The 20,625-nt window shown below is 31.5% G+C and overlaps 1 long non-coding RNA gene across 2 annotated transcripts; it reads left to right on the forward strand.

The window, feature by feature from the left end:
- Positions 1-494: 494 nt before the first annotated feature.
- LOC131594623 (uncharacterized) lies at positions 495-11,020 on the forward strand. 2 transcript variants are annotated; one of them, XR_009281429.1, is made up of 4 exons: positions 495-724; positions 829-6,323; positions 6,665-6,731; positions 6,910-11,020. It is a non-coding gene; the product is annotated as an uncharacterized LOC131594623 (long non-coding RNA). The 2 variants fall into 2 exon arrangements; XR_009281430.1 differs by having other exon boundaries at positions 829-6,098.
- Positions 11,021-20,625: the final 9,605 nt, after the last annotated feature.

Below are 20,625 nucleotides of genomic sequence, written 5' to 3' on the forward strand. Positions count from 1 at the left end.
TTCATAGCAAAAAAGTTAAACATAGGAAGTTGGGAGTGGTGTGGCTTGCTACCACTTGGACTATTTGGTTGGTTAGGAATGGAGCTTGTTTTCGGAAGGAAGCTTGGAATGTGAATAATACCGTTTGGAATGTTAAGCATTTGGCGTGGAGATGGTCTTTTTGTGGGAAAATTACGCACCCCAATTACTCTTTCTACGAGTTTTGCATGGATCCCTTGCATTTTTTGTCGTAGCCGTAATTGGTTTGTAATTTTCTCTTTTGTCGGGTTTTTCCCGTTTCCTCGTGTAAACAGGTTGGAGAACCCTTAGTTCTCCGGTTATTAATATATATTGCTTACACAAAAAAAAATATTGACATCTCATTTATAAATGATGCTACAACTTTCATGAAGAGCTAGAACCAAAACAAAAATAATAATGAAAGGTTGGTAATGATAAATGATTTTGATTTAGTGGTTGATTAAGTGAATTAAAAGACAAATGCAACATATCAATGTAATTGAGAGGCAATTGTAATAATGCTTATGACATGTATGTCTTTTACATATGCATAAGAGTTAATTGCTTTTTGATTAACATGAACATAGTGAAACTTTACATTATAAAGTGATCATACAATTTTCTATGAGTTGCATGAAAAAGAGAGAAAATATGGCTATGTTTATCAAGATTGTTTATGCTATGATCTTGCTTGTTTTCACTATTCTTGCTCTAACCTATGGTGGTAAGACATTTTTTCCATACTCTTAAAATTTTTCTCTTTAACTTATATATATAATGTTTGACCAAATTTCACTAACATTCATTTATTATTACTTTTCATTATAGATCCTTCATGTACTCATGACTATAATTGTCCGTTTATTGATTGCCCTACCCATCACATGAAGTGCATTTCAAATAGATGTTATTGCGATCATCCTCATAGTGAAGTTATTAAATTATTATAAGTTACTCATATGCCTAAAATTTTATTTGATCATTATAATGTTGATACTTTGATATATCTATTGCCACTCGCACAACCATTGTTAATTTCATTATCGTTTTCATTACAATCTCACTTTTCACATGATTTTGTAAAGTAAAAATGCGTTACAATAATTTATTGTTTATGTGCTATGGAAAATTTCCCTTAGGAAACCACACTCAAATTGAATGCAGAACACAAACATCAATAGCAAATTTTTGGTTCAAATAATTAATATGAGTCACTCACTTGTGACATTTTTAATTTTCCATTTCTTAGGTTCCATTATCCTTAACCTTGGGACTTCTTATTTTCTAGTGATTTTTATTCAAACTAACTAACTCTCTCTCTCTCCCTCCCTCTCTCTCTCTCTCTCTCTCTCTCTCTCTCTCTCTCTCTCTCTCTCTCTCTCTCTCTCTCTCTCTCTCTCTCTCTCTCTCTCTCTCTCTCTCTCTCTCTCTCTCTCTCTCTCTCTCTCTCTCTCTCTCTCTCTCTCTCTCTCTCTCTCTCTCATTTTTTAAAATTTTTCTGTTTGTTTATTTTTTAGATTATTTAAACATCAGTTAGATTGTTTGTTTGTCTATCTCTTGGTTTATCTATTTGCCATATTGTTTATTAATTTGTTCAATTATATGTTTATTATCTAATAACGTATTTACTTATTTTATAATTTTGTTTGATTGTGAATTATTATTTATTATTCTCTTGGTTGTTCCTCCACTTATTGAGGATGTACCATGCCTTTCATGTTAACTGTTTAACAATGACATTCCACAATCTTAGAACCCTTCAACTAGCACGGTCAATCAGGAGATTAACGCCCTCTTGTGATGAATATTGCTCTCCCTTCAAAGGAAATTTCTAGCTAATCAACATGACGAGAGGCTAAGGCCAGTATAAAAAATGATTTAGGCCTCTAGATACAATCAGGGCCATGAAGAATGGGTAGGGGAGTGATGCAAGTAGATGATGAAGTTGTGTCATTCACTAGTGAAGATCAAATGGTGTTTTCCTTTTGTCGAAAAACTCAAAACCATCACTGACACATATCTTGCTCTCTAAGACCATATAGGAATTTTCCCTTCATACTTCATCATCATCAATATATTCACCGTAGATGACATCACATATAGCCATCCCCTTCTTCCTCCTCTAATAGACTTGATGATGAATAAGATTTCCTAAAAAGAAATGTGTTCACCCAAAGGATCATGGATTATACTATTTGTAGAGAGCTTTAAAAGAACTTAGAAATGGTAAGCTACGACAAAATAAACTAGTTTTGAGGGAAACGTGTAATTCGGTGAAAAGGAACGAAGAGAGGTGGTGTCCCTCACGTCCAAATAAGACCTAATTCTAAGTAAAAAAAGTCGGCTAAATATCATTTTTTGATGAAGAATTGGTCAACATAATCCCCTGCTGCCATGCTGCCATCCTGGAGAGAATAGTTATGGTGAACTGTGATGTTCTTCAAGTCTTAATTGATCAAGGTATATCCTATGACATCATGTATGCAAGATTACTAAATGTCCCATAACTAACTTGTGAGGTTTTGATACCATGCATGGAGAGCGACTTACAAGGGTTTCATACTTCAACCTTCAATTCTTGGGGTTACGTATATCTAATGATTATTTTTTGGCAAAGAAAGTTAAGAATGACCCAAAGTAAAAAATTTCATCGACAATCCCACACTAGAAAATTTAGAATTTATATCATCAATACTCCACCTCAAACTTAAATATCACACGAAAGGAGACGTGGTGACCACCATTGATGTTAAGTTAGAAGAATGAAAGTTTTGTTTCCTCACATCCTTTATACTTCACTAGAAAAGTTCAATCAAAGATTAAAAGGTCTCAAAGGAGAAATAGGTTTCCACTACCAAAGGAAATATGAGCTTAAAGGGTAAAGAGGTTGCCACTACCAAAGATTAGGAGAGCTCAAAAAGAAAGAGGGAGTCGTCAAATGGTTGAATTTTAACCTCACTAATGTCTAGGAAAACTCAACAAATATTTTATTAGTCAGGAATCAAATAACAGGAGGGAGAAGGATGGATTGCCTACCAAAGCGAGGAAGAGATGAGGAACCGCAGTAAATACCCCAAAGAAATGTCATCACATGAGCAATTTCTGATGCTTTAGTTAAACTTGTTTATTTCGTTTAAGATTAAAAGATATCTTTCATATCCAAATCATTAATAAAATACATGTAGGATGGTGGATACCTTTTATTAATATAATATCCAAAGACATAGCCCCCACCCACCCACAAGTCATAGTTAAAAAAAGAAAATAGTCATAATACTTTCTAAAAGAGAGGCTTATTCCTTTCTATAGAGAAAGAACAAGGACTATGAATATGCCATCAATGATAGAAGGTACCTTTCTTCTTGATTAGCTATTGACTAGCCGAAGATTTCCCTAGAGGTGTACACCTGACATCCAAGGTTATATCCTAATAAGAGGGGCATAAAGAGGACGATCCTAGGTTAGGGAATCTCTTATTAAGAAGACACATGAAAAATCAAAAGCTAACAACAATGTTCATGGAAGATACACACATACATATCATCAACCCTAGCCTAATTTATTGGCTTCCTGTATAGAATCTTCACAACAACCTAGTGAAACTACCCATCTCGCATTTCATCTAGCTATTCTGGAAATTCACGATATCTAGATGATATTTGAATAATGACTTTGAGATCAATGTGACAAACTAGGCTTTAACTTGCTTTACACGAAACAATTAGTAAACCAACATAGTAATTACAAAAGAAAAATGTGATCAATCATAAACAATTGGATATGATTCCTTTTGCACGTCTAGAAAGTATTTTCATACGCGCTTTTACAAGATAACAGATGAATTTTAACAGCAGATGATCTGATTACCTTTGATTATCCTTCTATTAAGTATATGATTAGCTACTTTATTGCTTTGAACTTATGCCTGGACAATATTGGATAATTCATTCAACATTTTGACAGGGATATGGCTCTAACAAAACTTGGTGCTTTGAACTTCTTAGAAGCTTGTTGAATAATTTGTGAACATACTAATCTTTACAAAACTGTTTTCTTCTTCTTTTACGATTACCTTGGAATAGTGGGTCAACTAGGAGATGATTAACTTAGCTTTAAGAATAATCATAATGTAGGGACAAAACTTTAAGCTATAATGCTATGTTTCTGGTTACCTACATACAACTAAAAAATTTGTTAGCTCATTCCTGGATTGATTTAGTTACAATGAAATTCTAAATCACAGTTAAAGATTTCTTAACCAACTAAAGATGGATTGCTTCAGATAATGCTAAGTAATTTATATAATGTTGTCAATCATACATTCAGATGATTATGAAACATATTGAATCCTCTGGATAAGAAAACTTTGAAAAATACAACACCATTCAGATTATTCTACCCATATCTTCAACTTTTGGAGTCTCATAGACTTGATCAAAATATCAGCTCTGAGGCCAATTGTTGGGTGAGAAGATGGGAACTAAATGTTCTAAAAGTGGGATTGAATACAGAGGTGCCCTTAAATCATTTTTAAAAACATTTTCTTTTACAAAATTAGAGTTTGAAGTGTGGAAGCAAAATGTGACAAGCATAAGAAAAAATACAGAGGATGGATTCAGGGAATATATGCTTCCTCGTATTCCTAATAAGGATGATTCTATCAATATTAAAAATCACCAAGGTAACCAAAGTTGCTTTAACAATAAATTAAATCCAAACCTTAGAATTAACACGATCTTATTTTTATAGAATGATCAATAAAATAGATGCATCGCACTCCTAAACTTATATGCACTACTACAAATAATACATTTTATGACAAAGTTTTCACCTCGGCCAATTAAAAATCGAGGTCAAATACCCTGGAAAGCACCATTTTAATTTTTTTAAAATCTAATCGTAACCCTTGGTTGTTAAGTAAACCGACAGGAAATGTAGCTCAATGTTTGAGGTTCGATTCCTATCTCCTACAATTTTATGTTTTATCTAGTATCAAAATGTCACCATTATTTTATATTTATTTTTTTATTACAATATAAATCATCTATTCCCTCGGTTGTGTATCTAACCGACATCAAATGTTGTTCATTATTTTACTTTATTAATATATAACTCAATTTTTACATCGGTATTTGCTACCAACCGAGATATAAACTCCAAATAATATTAAATTCTAACATCATAATATTAACTCTCATTCAATTTTTCTAACTCCTATAAACTTTTTTCGCCCTAGCAAGCGAACGAAATCCCCACTTTTCATATTATCCACCTAACAAACCAAAACACCATTTTTCATCTTCTCCGAGTCGAACAAAGTAAACAAAGAAGGAAGGAAGCTCGAATAAGGAAACTCAAACCTCAAACCAACACATTTCTTTAACTCTCTCATCATGTTTTCGGTATATAAAACTGTATCCATGATTGTACTAGTAATGTTGTTGTTGTTGTTATTTTTGAGACTTAGGGTATAATATTGTGTTGTTTTTCAATTATTTGTAGTTGTTGTTTAGTGTTACTGTTGTTTATTGAGATTGAATGTTTATTGTTGTTAGATGTATGTGATTATGGGTCGTAGTTGTATGAAAGTCAATAGATTAAGTAAAGAGTATGAGAATGGAGTGATTCTATTTCTTAAATTTGCGGAAAAAATATTCCTGACAATAATGGGATTTTTTATTGTCCTTGTAAAAAATTTTGAGATACACAAAAACCTGCAAAATTGATATGGCGTGGCAAAGTGACAAAAAGACTTGTGTCACATAGAGTTGAAGTTGGTGAATATATGAATGATATCGTAGAAGATATGATACGTGATATTAGAGTAGATTCTTTTAAAAAAACCATATAGATGATACTTTACAATGTGACATGGAAGAGATGTTATTTCTGGATGCAAAAGGTTTACAGGATTGTTAGTTGTATTAAGATTATTTTGGAGATTGATTATGTTACTTTTAAAGTGTCTTTATTTAAGTGGAAATGGACTGACAGTAATACTGGTGTAGAAACCAATAAATTTGGATTCATACAGGTTAATCTTTGAAAGGCAGCTTATATGAACGAACCATTCATTATGAAATCCCAAGCAAAACAAGGTTTTTATGTCACTGATTCTTCTAACATTAGATAGTCAAGATTTAAATTTTGAAACCCCTTATTTCGCAACACATGTACGTCTTTCATCTGAAGAAAATGATTCAGATGATGTGCATGTTATTCGTTATGACCATCAAGAGGAGATATGGGAAAACTAGAAAGTAAATATACATATGGGAAATGCTAACTAGTTCCCCAGAGGCACAGGTTAAGGATTTAAAAAGGTATGTTTAGTTTATTAAAGACTTGTATTCAACGTAATGAAAATGGAAATAATTGACTTTTCTAAGAAATAAAATATATGTTTTCTTAAAAATACTTGTATTCAATGCATTGTAAACTAAAATATTTTATTTATTTATAGAATATTTTTTATATTTGGAATCCTTAACCAGTGCCCCTGAAAAACTCGTTAGCATGACCCTATACATACATACATATATATATATATATATATATATATATATATATATATATATATATATATATATATATATATATATATATATATATTCATTTTACATTTGTATTATTTTTACTAATATTTATTTTTTCGAACATGCAGAGATGTCGAAGGATATCATGTGTTGCATAGTTTTAGAAATAAAAGTGAGAAAATTAAAATTTCTAAAGTAAGTTTTATTCTTTGTTGCATTCATATATGATTATAAATTATTTATATTAGTTGTAGTTATTGATGCATGTTGTTGATATTGAAATTTGAATGTTGTTGTTATTATTGTTGAGATCAATGGTTTAAAGATTTAATATTGATTATTCTAATTGGTTCAAATGTGGTTCAAATTATAGGTGCTTAAAGACCGGTTATAAAATTCACAAACGAAAAACTTATGGACGGTTGTTCAAGAATCATTCATTTAGGTTTTTGATTTGAGAAACTCTTATTACACCCATAGGGGTTCTTAGGCACCATGTGTGCTTCAAAAATTATCCCTCTGCTTCCGGAGGTGTATCCTCGGGCGCACCTTTTTTTTACTTAGCATGTAAAAATTCCGTAGATGCATCTACAGAACCTTTCTGTATGCATATCTACAGAATAAACTAGATACAGAAAACAAGAAAACCAACATTGATTGCAATGATAAAAACAACATTCATAGAATAAAATTGGCATTACGCTGATGATTTTAACAGAAAATTAAATATTATATTTCAATAGCCTGGTGGGCGCTTGCACATCTCTAATATTTGCTCGATCGTTCTTTGTACCGTTGCTACGAACTTGAGTGGGATTTTCTCTTCGAAATCAAAATACGTTCTCCACATTGCCAAAACATCCTCTCGGTTCTTGAGCTCAAAGTTGTTGTAAACGATGTTCCCTCCGTTGTCCACTGAAGGTGAACGAAATTCGAGCTTCACAACCTTTTGTTTGTCTCCGTAAGGTAGGAGATAGATGATTTCTTCAATGATATCATCGAGCGAGGTGTAGTCATTGAGTTCGAATTCATGCATCCTATCAACAAAAAGATTTGGCCATGTCTTGACATCTGCGGTAGAATGAAGCCCCTATTCTGGTGATGTAGGTGGTATGGGGCATCCCGGTTTCAAATAAACTTCTAAAAAATGACTCGATTTTGCAAGTCATCCAATACACGTGATGCAATCATTTGGATTTATAGGTGGTGCAGTGCGGAGCGGGAAAAAGGTTTCCAAAAATCCTTATCGCGTCAAGTCAATGCACACCCTATCATATGCACATGCAATAAGATGTCCCATTTCCGGGAAAAGTTTATCGACGTGCTCACAATAAAAAGGAGCCTGAGTAGTAGAGTTATCATTCGGTGTAGGCTTCAATTTCTTCTAAGCACCCTTTATCTTTATCGATTGAGAAGGCGGTTTCATGTCGGTTGTTTCGAGATATCCAATCTTCCGCAATTATTCTTTGATGTGGAGTTTCATGTTGTCATCGACCTTCGAAAACCTCTCTTGTATCGCTTCCAATTTGGTAGAAATAAAGATATTCAATTTTTCTCCTTCGATGCAACCATCATCATCAAAACTAAGTATTTTCTAATGAGGGATAACTTTCTCCATTCTCATTGGCTCACCTAGTTTCATCTTTTTAGTAATAAGACAAGCACACGGGAGACCATATGTTTTAGTAATAATGCAACCACATTTTACGCTATTGGAACCTACAATTTCACCATGCTTGGCCTCATGAAAAATATTATTCAACCCGGACCGAGACATATTGCTGATCAATTTCACCTCGTTTGGTCCATAAATCGATATTCTAACACCGTAATGCTCCGAAAAAATGTAGTTTGGGTCTCATTATGTTGGTTTTTAATCATGAGATTTATGGAGTCTCAATCTCGACACAAGTCACCCTTGTTATTAACCAACCAATTTTTCAAACTAGCATGTTCCAACTCAACTCTATTGGTGGTTGTATTCTCAAGATGTCGTACATTATCAGTTCATGCACAAACAAACTTCTCCTTCACCTTATCAAGAATGGTGCTTTCAATATATTTCAATAAATTAGGATACTTTTCACACACTTTCCGAAATTGAATGACGGAATCGGCATATAATTCTTTTGTCGAAGAATTTACAATATGATTCCATGCATCCATTATTTTTTCAACAATCACACCTGGCTTCACCAATTTTCGACCTTTGGTCTCTACTTGTTTCCCCCCTACCACGGGTTTAACCTTACTTCTCACATTACATGTTATGTGATATTGATAAAGTAATGCATTAGAAAAAGGAAATACCTTTGCCACCGCATTCATCAACTTGGTATTGCGGTTCGTAACAATCGCCTTAGGCATCTAAACTTGTTCCTTCAAAAGTGACAGACACACCTCTAATGCTCACCTAAAATTATCCTCTTTTTCACACTCCAAAAAAGCAAAACCAATCATCTTAAATAATGGAATTCTATACTTGCTGATCTTGTAGGTAGAATCGAGAATAAGGACTGCCGAGAACATGTTAAGCAACTGTATCGAATCCGAATGAGTCCAAAAAATATCTCGGACCTTAACTCCATTGTTGTAAGCTCTATACTGCGACACATAACTATTATCATCCAACAATTTCAACAGTTGTTGCATCTCAGTTCTATCTCCCCTAATCGGCTTATTTTTGTGGTGCCGAATTTTATACAATTGCCTTATATTTGATACGTTGTCGGGTTCCTTCCATTTAAATGTTGCAACTATATTTTTCGGTTGGACAAGATTCAAGGACATGTATTAATACATGTCTTGTCTTCCGGTGTGAGCCGACATACAGGATGACCTTGTAACTTTGAGCACAATTCATAGTTATGCAAACCATAAATAACACTAAATTTCTACTTCTGGCTAGCCAACATATAATCACGAATTTTAAATTGACACTCACATTTTGTACTACCCGTGTCGTCTCTTTTAAACATCCGTAGAGGAGTATGGTATTTCCCGCTTCTTTCGCACAACATTGTTATGAAAGAATTTCTTCTTTTCGAACCATTATCTGATCTTCTTTTTACCACACATAAACCAAGGCTAGTTGCATTCCTACGAATCCATGTGAGCTTGCTATCACGATCATCAAACTCTTGCTTGTTATTAAAGTCACCGCCGATATCTACCGCCTTTACGACAGCCCCTTCAACATTTGGAGAAACATCGTTTGTAAAACTAATTCTTTTGAGATATTATCGGGGTGCACCATACCTATTTGTAAACAATAACAAAAATAACACAAAATCACAAGACTGTTGGAAAAATAGCACAGACATGTTCCGGAGATGTACCTACGGAACATAGTCATCTTCAACACGTTCCGGAGTTGTACCTACGGAAGCAATGTTACAGTTTTTACAAAATTTTGATGCATAATTTGAGAAATGTAATGGACAAAGTTGAATCTTTACCTGAAATTCAGTCTTATCTTGCTCCCTTTGATTTGTTGCACCTAAAAGTTGGAGTTTTTGAGTGAAAAATGATATTGATGATGTAGGGTTTTAAGGTTAGTGAAGGTGAGTGTTGAAGAATAAAACTAACAATGGGGGAGTGATCATGCTGGTTCAAAGTATATCAGATAGTTCTGAAGCTACATCTATGGAATATTTTGACGCTAAGACGTTCTGTAGATGTAGCTACGAAAAAAATGTTGAACTGAATTAATTTTATGTTTTTACCAACGTTTACAAGTTTAAAATGCTTCCGTAGAAATAGCTCCAAAAAAAAATTTGGCAAAAAAAAGGTGCTTCCTGATGTGTATCTCCAGAATCAGGGGGCATGAATGAAATTTTGCTAGGTGCCTAATAGTATCAAGGGGTGGATGGAGATATTCTTTTTGATTTTATAAGTTAATAATTTGTTTTATTTTTGTTGTAAGAAGATATGGTGTGTTGTAAGAAGATATGGTGTATTCCATTTTGGCTTCGCAATTGGTATAAAATGTTTTTATTTTAAAAATAGGCATACTAGGTTCAATGTTTTTGTTTCAGAAATGGGCAAAATAGGTTTAATGTTTCTGTTTCAAAAATGGGCAAAATAGATTATGTAATACAGGTTAAAACGAAAATATATAAAAAAAATTAATAACAATTATTTCCCATAGGATATTTTAATAAATTGATGTAGTAAGTTTGAATCTATTACCTCGGTGTTTCATATAAATGAGGGAACAATTATAAAAATGCAATTGTTAGAGATCAAACCCATGACCAATAAGTCTTTCCCCTTAGTGGAATTTCAACTGAGGGATAAAATGATGCACTTTCATGACGTCCTTCATTACCTCACATAAGAAATAGAGGTTAACCATCATTTCTAATCGAGTTAAAAATGTTTTTTATAGTTGTGATGATAAAACACTAATAAATATCTAAATCTAAATGACATTTAAAGATGAAAAAATCTAACACAAATTATATTATGTAGAAAATTAAAAGAGAGATAGAGAAAGAAATGTTTACACTAGATATATAGTGGTTCGACAATTCGTCTTTGTTATGTCTACTCCACTCTTCAATAGTTTTAACCATTGGAAACTATAATGTCTTCCACTATTTTAAAGATAATGATACAATTATTTTGATACAGAGCATTATCATCAAACTGAACACTAAAAGTCCAATGCTTTAGCCAACACACGTCTAAAATGATATTCCTTTTTGTTTATGCAAATTACTCAACTGCTAATACTCAAGATCTTCAATGATATTGATCCAACACAATTGTTAGATACAATAATCCTGCTCCTAGCTTCAATTATGAAGCTACCTTTACTTGGATCTGACGAAGACTTGTCTGAGCGATTATTCTAACCAAGAATGATTTGACAACTCTCAAATTTATTATGCGGAAACCTTTACTCAAATCCAACAAAGTCTTCCATGGAGTATAGAGAAACTCTTCTCTTGATTGAAAAACACCATCAAATGTTTTAGGAAAGAATTAATGTTTTTTCCTGATATACAAGAAACTTCACAAAAGAAAATATTAGTTTCCCAAATGTACCTTGAATCTATATCTTACACTCAGTTTTTTAGATTTGAGCACCACAACAATGGTTTCTTGGTACAAGGTTGAAGATGATGAATTTTTTTCATGGTTTCTCACAACATCAACATTTTATGAAGTTTTTCACAATGTTGAATTAAGGATATAATGTGTTTGTGAATGATGAAACTCTCATGGTTTCTCTCAAGAGTCTTGACAAGAAAGAGTATATGGTTCTTGATGAATATCCTGATCAGTCTCAACTATCCATCAATAATGATTATTGAAAAATGATTTTCTCTCATCATCTTGTTTTTTAGAAGGATCAAAGAGAGGTTTAAATATGTGTCAGAGATTAGGCACAAAAAGATGAATAAAAACACAAGATGAGTTGAGTCAAATCATGAGGTTATGATTTAAATCAAAGGAAGAATGATTTGAATCAAAGATAGTAAAGTGAAGAATTTGTTATTTAGATTTGATCATGTTATGAGTATGTGATTCGAGCCATACAAAGCATGATTCATATCACAATTCATTTTAAATTAAAGAACATTTTGATTTCCATGGTTCAAATCAAATACCTTGTGATTTGAGTCAAGTAGTGATGTGATTCGAATCACACACTTACCTTATTCAAATCAAGGTGGCAGGACCAAATTCTAAACTTCTAGAGAATGTTTAATTTGAAGTATAACATGTCTTGAAGGTTCTCTGATTATTGGCATGCATTTTGCTAAAACAAACTGAGGAAGATCATGTTAGAAGAGATGCTATATGACTTAGCATTCGGACATCAACATGCTGAACAAGATGTCATGACATCCTGGCATGACATCCTGCCTGCAGAAAGCTGATCTAGCTAGTGGATCAGGCGTTTTTTTTGCTACAAGAATCTTTGTTTCAGCTTAGAATATTCGAAGAAATCATTTAGGTTATATTTTTTCCGAGATGGTTTCAATCAAAAGATTTCCATGTTGTCTATTATTGGAGACATTTTAGGAAAGATTGGATTGAAGACCTAATTTCTTAGAGAACAAGTAGCAGAATTTTGGCAGCCTCACTGCTGCGATTTGAAGCCCATCCCAGAAAATAATTATCTATAAATAGAAGGGTTGTAACCTAGTTTAGGTGTGGAACTGATATTTTTTGTTTTAGGGTTTATGAATCCTTATTTTCTGTGTGTTCCATATGTGTACATTCACAAACCTTTAGGTGTTGAATGTTGTTTTGATCTCCGAAGCTTTTAAGCAAGGAGAGTATTTGCATTCTCGTAAGCTTTGAAGCATCGAGGAGAGGGTTGTTCTGGAAGAGTATCTTCTGGTTATTTTTATTTGGTTTTATTTTGTCACATGGATTGTGATTAGAAGGGATTTGAAGAGGGCCTCATACCTAGGTGAGACTTAGGTAGAAGTCATAGGTAGGGTAGTGATTAAGTAAGAAGGGTAAACTGGGACTATTTAACTTCGAATTGATACTATCGAATATTGATTTCATCCTGGCTTGGTAGCCCCCATAGAAGAAAGGATTGTTTCAAACTGGGTAAACATATCATTGTGTTATTTAATTTATGCACGTTGATTATTGTTGTTATTAGTTTTGTTCATAGCTCAGATATTGTGTCGTGACATCTCATTCGACATTACATATCTGATACCAGAATTTCATGTCTGATTTGAATTAAGCTTCACAAAAACCCTGATTTAAGTATTCTAACTTGTGATTCAATCTACACTTAAAAAATTTATATACATCAAATTTTATAGCCTCAAAAATACATTATCATGAGTCCAAATCTAATACATTAAATGTAATGGTATCTTAAGATACATGTGTAAAAAATAAATTGAAATGACTAACTTACAAACAAATTATAAATGAATTAAAAATATACAATAAATTAAATTCCATACATAAATCAAGTTTAGATAAAACATCAAAATACAATGATATTGATTGCAATGCAATGCAATTTCAAAGAGGAAAATTACCAATTAAGGAGGAATTATTAGAATCCAAAAATAATGATAAGCAGGGGATATTGAAAAGGATCCATCCTAACCAAACTTCCAAATCCACTGGTTTATGTCCAAAGAAAAAACATGTCGTCTGATGACCAAGAGGAAATCAACAACAACTGGCTCCTCATGCACGAAAAAAGGTCCCATCCACCTAAAGTCCCAAATAAGAGTCTCGTCTACCTACCTACCAACCTCTCTCACACTCTCCTTTGGATAATCAGTAAATTTAAATAGCTTAGGGAACATATCCTTGAGGGAAATACTTCCAAACCAAGGGTCAAACCAAAACGATATCTCAATCCTTTATCCAACATTCCTAGATATACCATTCACAAACCAGTTAGAGGTTTTGTCCTACTTAGAACCAAGATGGGAGATACCTTTTCAGTAAGAAAAGGAACTCTGAAAGTATGAATCTCCACCACCAATTAAAAAAAAAGACAGTAGAAGCACCATAATGGACACAAAAGGATATCTCTCCACAAATCTGAAGCACTTGAGATAAGGTTCTACCTCCATTTAGCCAAAAGAGATAAGTTGACTAGGCGTAGATCTCTAACCACCAAGCCACCATTACTCGTAGGCTTAATCACATCGATCCAACAAACCGGTGAGAATTTGGATTCACCCTTAACTCCACCTCACAAAAACCTTCTTCAGATCTGAACTATTTTCCGCCACATCTTTACAAGCATTTTTCAAAAAAGACAAGTAGAAAAGAGGGATAGCGTTAAGCACATAATTGAAAAAAAAAAAACAACCTCCCCCACCCCCAAGCTAACATACATATGCTTTCAAAAATTAAACCTCTTAGAAAAAAATTTACAAGGTGACCTCAAGTTAGCTTCTTGGTTGGGAATAGCCCCAACCGATAGTCCCTGATTTTTAAAAGGAATGACCTCGATTTTGAAGTGAAGAAAATCACCAATCCAAACCAAAAAAAACTAGGATCTACATTGATCCCCGTCAGATTGCTCTTAAAAAAATTCACCAGAGGCCAGAAGCAAGTTTAAAACCTCTAAGAAGATAGATCCACTAAGATAAGAGTGGCGTTTGCGTACTTGAGAAGAGAGACCACCAAACCTAAGGCACCTATACTAAACCCATAAAGCATACCCAACTCAATGGCCTATTAATCAAGTTACTTATAATCCTTCACACCCAAATAGAAAAAGGAATGGAGCTAAAGGATCTCCTTTCTTCATACCGCTTTGATTAGTAATCTCTTGAATTGGACAATCATTAACCAATACCGCAAGATTTGCCACAAAATTGCCTTTATTTCTGATCTTTTCTCCGAGTGCATGATGAACTCCATCATATGCCTAAATTGTTAGCTATTTTGAGAGGTTGTTTTCCATTATTGGGATTATAGTTTTGTTCGAATAAATTTTATGTGCATGCTTTTCTTTTGTTTTCCTTCTATTTTCTAGTGGCTCCTTAGTTGTTTTATTTTTCTGCTTTCTATTGTTGAGCCCCTTTTCTTTTTAAATTTGGATATTTTTTTAATTTATTTTTATATTCTGAAAAAAATACACACAAATAGCTAATAAAAATAAAGTGATATCTGGATTTATATAAATGGAGAAGGTAGAGGTAAAATTGTGTTTTTAAATTGGTGGAATAGTCCAGTTTTCAAAATGTTTGAGATTTTTTTAAAAATTTTGAATATCTCTTATATATACATTTCGTTATTATAGAAAATCTATAGATATTAAAGATATCCTAATTTTATATTCTCCACATTTTTTATTGGAAACATTGCCCCACAGTTAGAATAAAAGTTGCATATTAAGATTATCACTTTACATATAATTATTAATATACACTTAACAAAGCTTTGAATGCTTGGCATAATTCATGCATGGTCCCATTATCTCAACCGTCATATTGTTGATAATGTAAATTAGTATGCTGCTTAAAAACAAATTTGTCTTGGTGTTTGAGACCATACTACATCATTTATCCACATAAAATAGTTCACATATTCACCAACATTTAATGTGAGCATATGTTTGTTTATTACCTACGTAATAGTAATAGTGCTCTCTAAAGAATATAAGTTAAAAAAATACTTTTGTTTTCCCATGACACTTTCCATAACATTTGATAAAAGGAGTATCTGGTTCAATATCAGTTTTATAAAAAGCATATATTTTATATACATTTGCACAATCTTTTGTTATCTGCCAAGATTCCTGGTCTCCCACCATACAAGCTTAGTATCAGCCGTCAGAAAGTGAAAAAAACTAAGCCAACTTATTATACAACATTATATTCTTAAAAATTGTAAGGTTGGCTTTGAAATAGTATTTTGGTCTATTAAATTCAACAATATATGTCAATCAATTTAATCATCTTTTCAATTTAGCATCCTAATTTTGAAGTTGCTTTTTATTTTGATGTAACAAGACATAATTTCAAATCAATATATACAATTTTTTTTTATTTTGATGGATGCTAGCCATCTTTTTAATTAGTTTAAAATATAGGTTGCGAGGCAGTTTATTGTCTATTTATTTTCAATTTTTATTAAAAAAAATTAGGTTTAATATCCTTTTTTGTCTCGTATCTTTGAGTCGGAGTTATTTTGGTCCTTAATTTTAAAAATGATCAGTTTGATCTTTCAATTTTACTAATTGTAACAAGTTTATCCTTCTAAGCCATTTAACTTAAACGTTGTTAGTTTCTCTAACGGTTTGTCCTAGTCAGTTGCCACATAAGACAATGTCTTATAAACTAACGTTCTTCTTCTTCTTCTCTTCAATGTTCTTCTTCTTTTTCTTCTTCAATGTTCTTCTTCTTTAACATTATTTCTTCTTCTTCAACCTATGAAATTAGGGTTTTGCTCATCTTCTTCTTCTGCAACTCCATCAATTACAACGGTTGTAACTGAAGGCTTTCCTATTCAACTTTATGTTTTAGGGTTCAGTTAATTGTACGAGGTAGGGCATCTCCAAATCCAAAACCAAAGTAAAAGTATGAAGTCTCCAAATTTGTACCAATTTTCAAAAGATTTCGGAATTGGTGGAGAAGAGAGTAACATTTCATAATCCAGAGGTTATGCATCTTCTTCAAAGAAGCAATGGGGTCCTACATATGAACACTCAAATATACCTTACATAAATCAACTACATCTTAGACACTGTTGTCATCACTCAGAGTAAACATACCAAATGTGTGATCCTTGTATAATATTGTTTCAGCTTCTTTATAACTCGAGTCTTTAATTATTTCTACCACCTCAAAATAGCTCCACTTATCTACATCACATCTCACTTCAGAAACTAATCCTTCATAACTAGAATACTTAGCATCTGCAAATTCACCTCTATGGTGGATAAAAACATGAACAAAGTCATTCATTTCTTACCTAAAAGAAAAACTACTTATTCATAACCAAAACACTAGCAACAAAGAATTTGTAAAACCCAAACAAATTCATACACTAAAATCATACAATCACATTGCTACAACACAAATTCCTAAAAGCAACACAGAATCATACGACACAAATTAACATTTAAAATAAGAACTAACAAAAATCCTAATATGAATAACATAACGTAAAATGATTTTTAAATATTAAATCAAACAGACTTCATCCAATAAATTGAAAATCGAGTAAACTCGATTTTAGAAAGGGTCTAAAATTGAAAAACCACAAAACCCTAAATTTGAAAGAGGCGGAACTTTGAAATTACTAGTAAACATCTCTTCCCCTTTTCGATTCATCCTTCGTTCTGTCGTTCTCAATTGTCGGATAATCGATCTTAGCCTTAGTTCTTGTTGTTCTCAGCTTTACACCTTGCAGTTCTTCCTTCGTTTCACTCAGAGAGTCAGAGAGAAACGTGAAATGAATGAAGCCCTAAAAAATTAATAATAAAGCATTCCTTCATCTCAGAAAAAAAAGGAGTAAATGAAATATTTCAACTCAATATTAAATTAACACATAAGAAAATACTAGTCCGACTAAACGACATTTGGCCTTTTCCATTGACAACTAACGCTTTTGACGTCAAAGACAAACGTGAGTTTGTTTGATTAATTAAGGGGTCAAATTAAACATTTTTTTAGTTAAGGGACCAAACTGAATCCCAACCAAAAGATACAGGATGAAAAAAGGATGTATAAGACAAATCTTTAATATGTGTATATGATTTTTTTAGTTTAATAGACTAAGTTTTTCTTTAGTAAATTTAAAGTTTAAATTTATGTAAAATTTGTTGTGCGTCTCTTAAGAATATCAATGTAATTAAGGGAATTAGTTTTATCATAAATAAAAAAATGCTACAATTTATTATTCGTTTGTCTGCTATTTCTGTATAATCTTTATTATATAAATCTCTAAATAAAAATTTAAGTTGGAAATGATTAAGTCTTGAAAATTTTTATTTATGAAGTGTTAGTTTAATGGTAATAGTCCAACTTTATAATTTTAAGAAACAAAATTTAAACTTTATTAAAAATAATTATTAATTAATTATTAATATTTTATTTAATAATAATTTATTAATAACATTTTTAAAAGTAATTTTATTTGAACATTTGAAATTATATTTCAATATCATATAAAAATACATCAATAATAATTCTCAATGTGAATTTGGGAAGAAAAAAAACTAACTATGAAAGAAAACAAAAATTAGCCAAAATAATGTATTAGTATTATATTTTTAAATAATAAAAAAATTCTATATAGCTTGTACTTGAAATTTCATCTTTTCTCTGACTATTTGCCACAAAAAGCAAAAATTTCAGATAGAATTGAAGATTATCTATTCGTGATAGTAAGTAGTATCAGGTGCCTGTGCTTGTTGTTCTGTCCATACCCATCACACAAGTTAACCAGCTAGACATGAGACTCCATATCCCACTTACAAAAATTGTTCCACATTAAGCAACAAATATTGCTTTTCTTTATCAAGATTTATAGTAATTAAATATCTTAACCTAATAATTAGGAGACAAAATGACACTTAATTAGGAGACAAAATCATGGATTTGCTTAATCATGGTAATGGCAAAAATTAACTTTTGCATGTAACAAAAGTGAATATGTCTTTCTTTTGCTCTTTTTTTGACCGAATCATTTGAAATGACACTTTGATTTGATACCTAATTCCTTATGTTTCATCAAGCCCATATAGTCTTTGATGGAAGAATTTTGAAAGAAAAAACACATTTTTTTTACTTTTAAAGTATTAGACTTGTATACATAATAGTTCAATAATTTGGTTTATATGATTCTCAACTAGGTTTAAATGAAAAGACATATTTGTTTGAAATTAATTTAAAAAATATTCTTTATTTCTTTCGCAATCCAATGCAGAATTTTGAAGTCGACTCTCATCAATTTGAGTTCACTATAAGTCGATAATTCTACTGGTAAGTACAATCAGCCAAATCAAATTATTTGACAGAGACTATATGATTTTGATCGTGACATTGACAATTTTAAATTATTTTATTTTTATAAATAATCATGATCCGTTGACTTTTGTCGCATCTATTACCAACAAAATTCATAAATTTAAATTGAATCGTCATTTTTTATCATCGTCTTAACTTGTACCATTAAATATAGAATTATCAGAAATTTAATAAAGGGTATGTATTTTTTTTTGTAAGAAAGAGATTGTACTTAAGCGAACACAAGAGGTACTCAACCCAAATATAAATGAAAGAAATCGAAGTAATTCAAAGCATGTATCGGATTGGACATCCAATTAGCTTTAAAAATTGACCAAAAGATCTAGCACTAACATAATTTCTTCGACTTTATGTTATCTAAGTGTCGTAATATTTTTTGTCAAAAAAAAAAAAAGTGTCATAATATTTCTTTAACTTTATTACACTTTTTTATATATATATATATATATATATATATATATATATATATATATATATATATATATATATATATATATATATATATATATATATATATATATATATATATATATATATATATTTGTGCTAGACTAATATAATTTTGGATTTTATGACTAAAACAAAGCTTAAAAGCCAAGTAATTACTTTTTGTGATTATTAGTCACAGTCAATAATATAAAAGCTACATGATAAAATGTAAAGTTACACTTTAATAATTGCAATTAGAAAGATAATACCAATGATTAACAATCTAACCTAAAAGCTAAATCAATGTTTAAGACACGTTTTTTATCCAAATTAACCCTAGACAATGTAAAAAAGAATGAACCAAATATTAAGAAACACTAAAATTTAAAATGTACAATTAGTCGACACATGCCTCTGGCTTTCGATCACATCTACTTTCATGCTGTTGCTGTGGTGGTGGATGTTGCATGGAAGTGAATCTCTAGCTGATTTTAAGGCATATATAAGATCACTACGGTATTACTTTTTTATATATTCAATATTTTATTTTATTAAATTTAAAAAATATATTATTCTGTTCCATAGTACACTTTCTTTGAAACATGTGAGATCCATTGCTCTTAGATTTGTCATGCTTTTTATCTACATGATCAGTTTACTATTTGCAATTCAAGTTGGTATTCAATCCTTTGTCTAAACGCTATCATCTACTTTTATTGTTCCTTTGTCTAAATACTTGTATGATATACAAGAAGAATCATAAAGAAGCATGTGGTAGGGAAGGGTTATAAAGAGAGTCTATTCTTATATTGTTATGCAAGCTCTTGTAAGAAACCCTAATCGCACAAAGAAGAGACACTTTACTTTTTATTTGTTATAGGTAGCTTTGTATTGTAGTGTATCGTTTATCATGTATAAAAGCTAGGATGTATTGTTGTGTATCAATTATCATGTATGTACGTACATATATAAAGAGGTAGTTGAGAACAATAACTTTAAGACTAGTGAAACAATCATTGCTGAAAAATAAGGATGGAACAACATAATGTAAATTGTATTGTGTTTGATTTTATTAGATCAAAAAATAAATAAATAAATTGTAAGATAGTTAAAATCGACAAGAAGTCGAATTTATGGTAAACCGAGGGGTAAATTGTGTGTTACAGAAAAGT

Source organism: Vicia villosa, linkage group LG4, assembly GCF_029867415.1.
Source record: "Vicia villosa cultivar HV-30 ecotype Madison, WI linkage group LG4, Vvil1.0, whole genome shotgun sequence".
NCBI classification, from domain to species: Eukaryota; Viridiplantae; Streptophyta; class Magnoliopsida; order Fabales; family Fabaceae; genus Vicia; species Vicia villosa.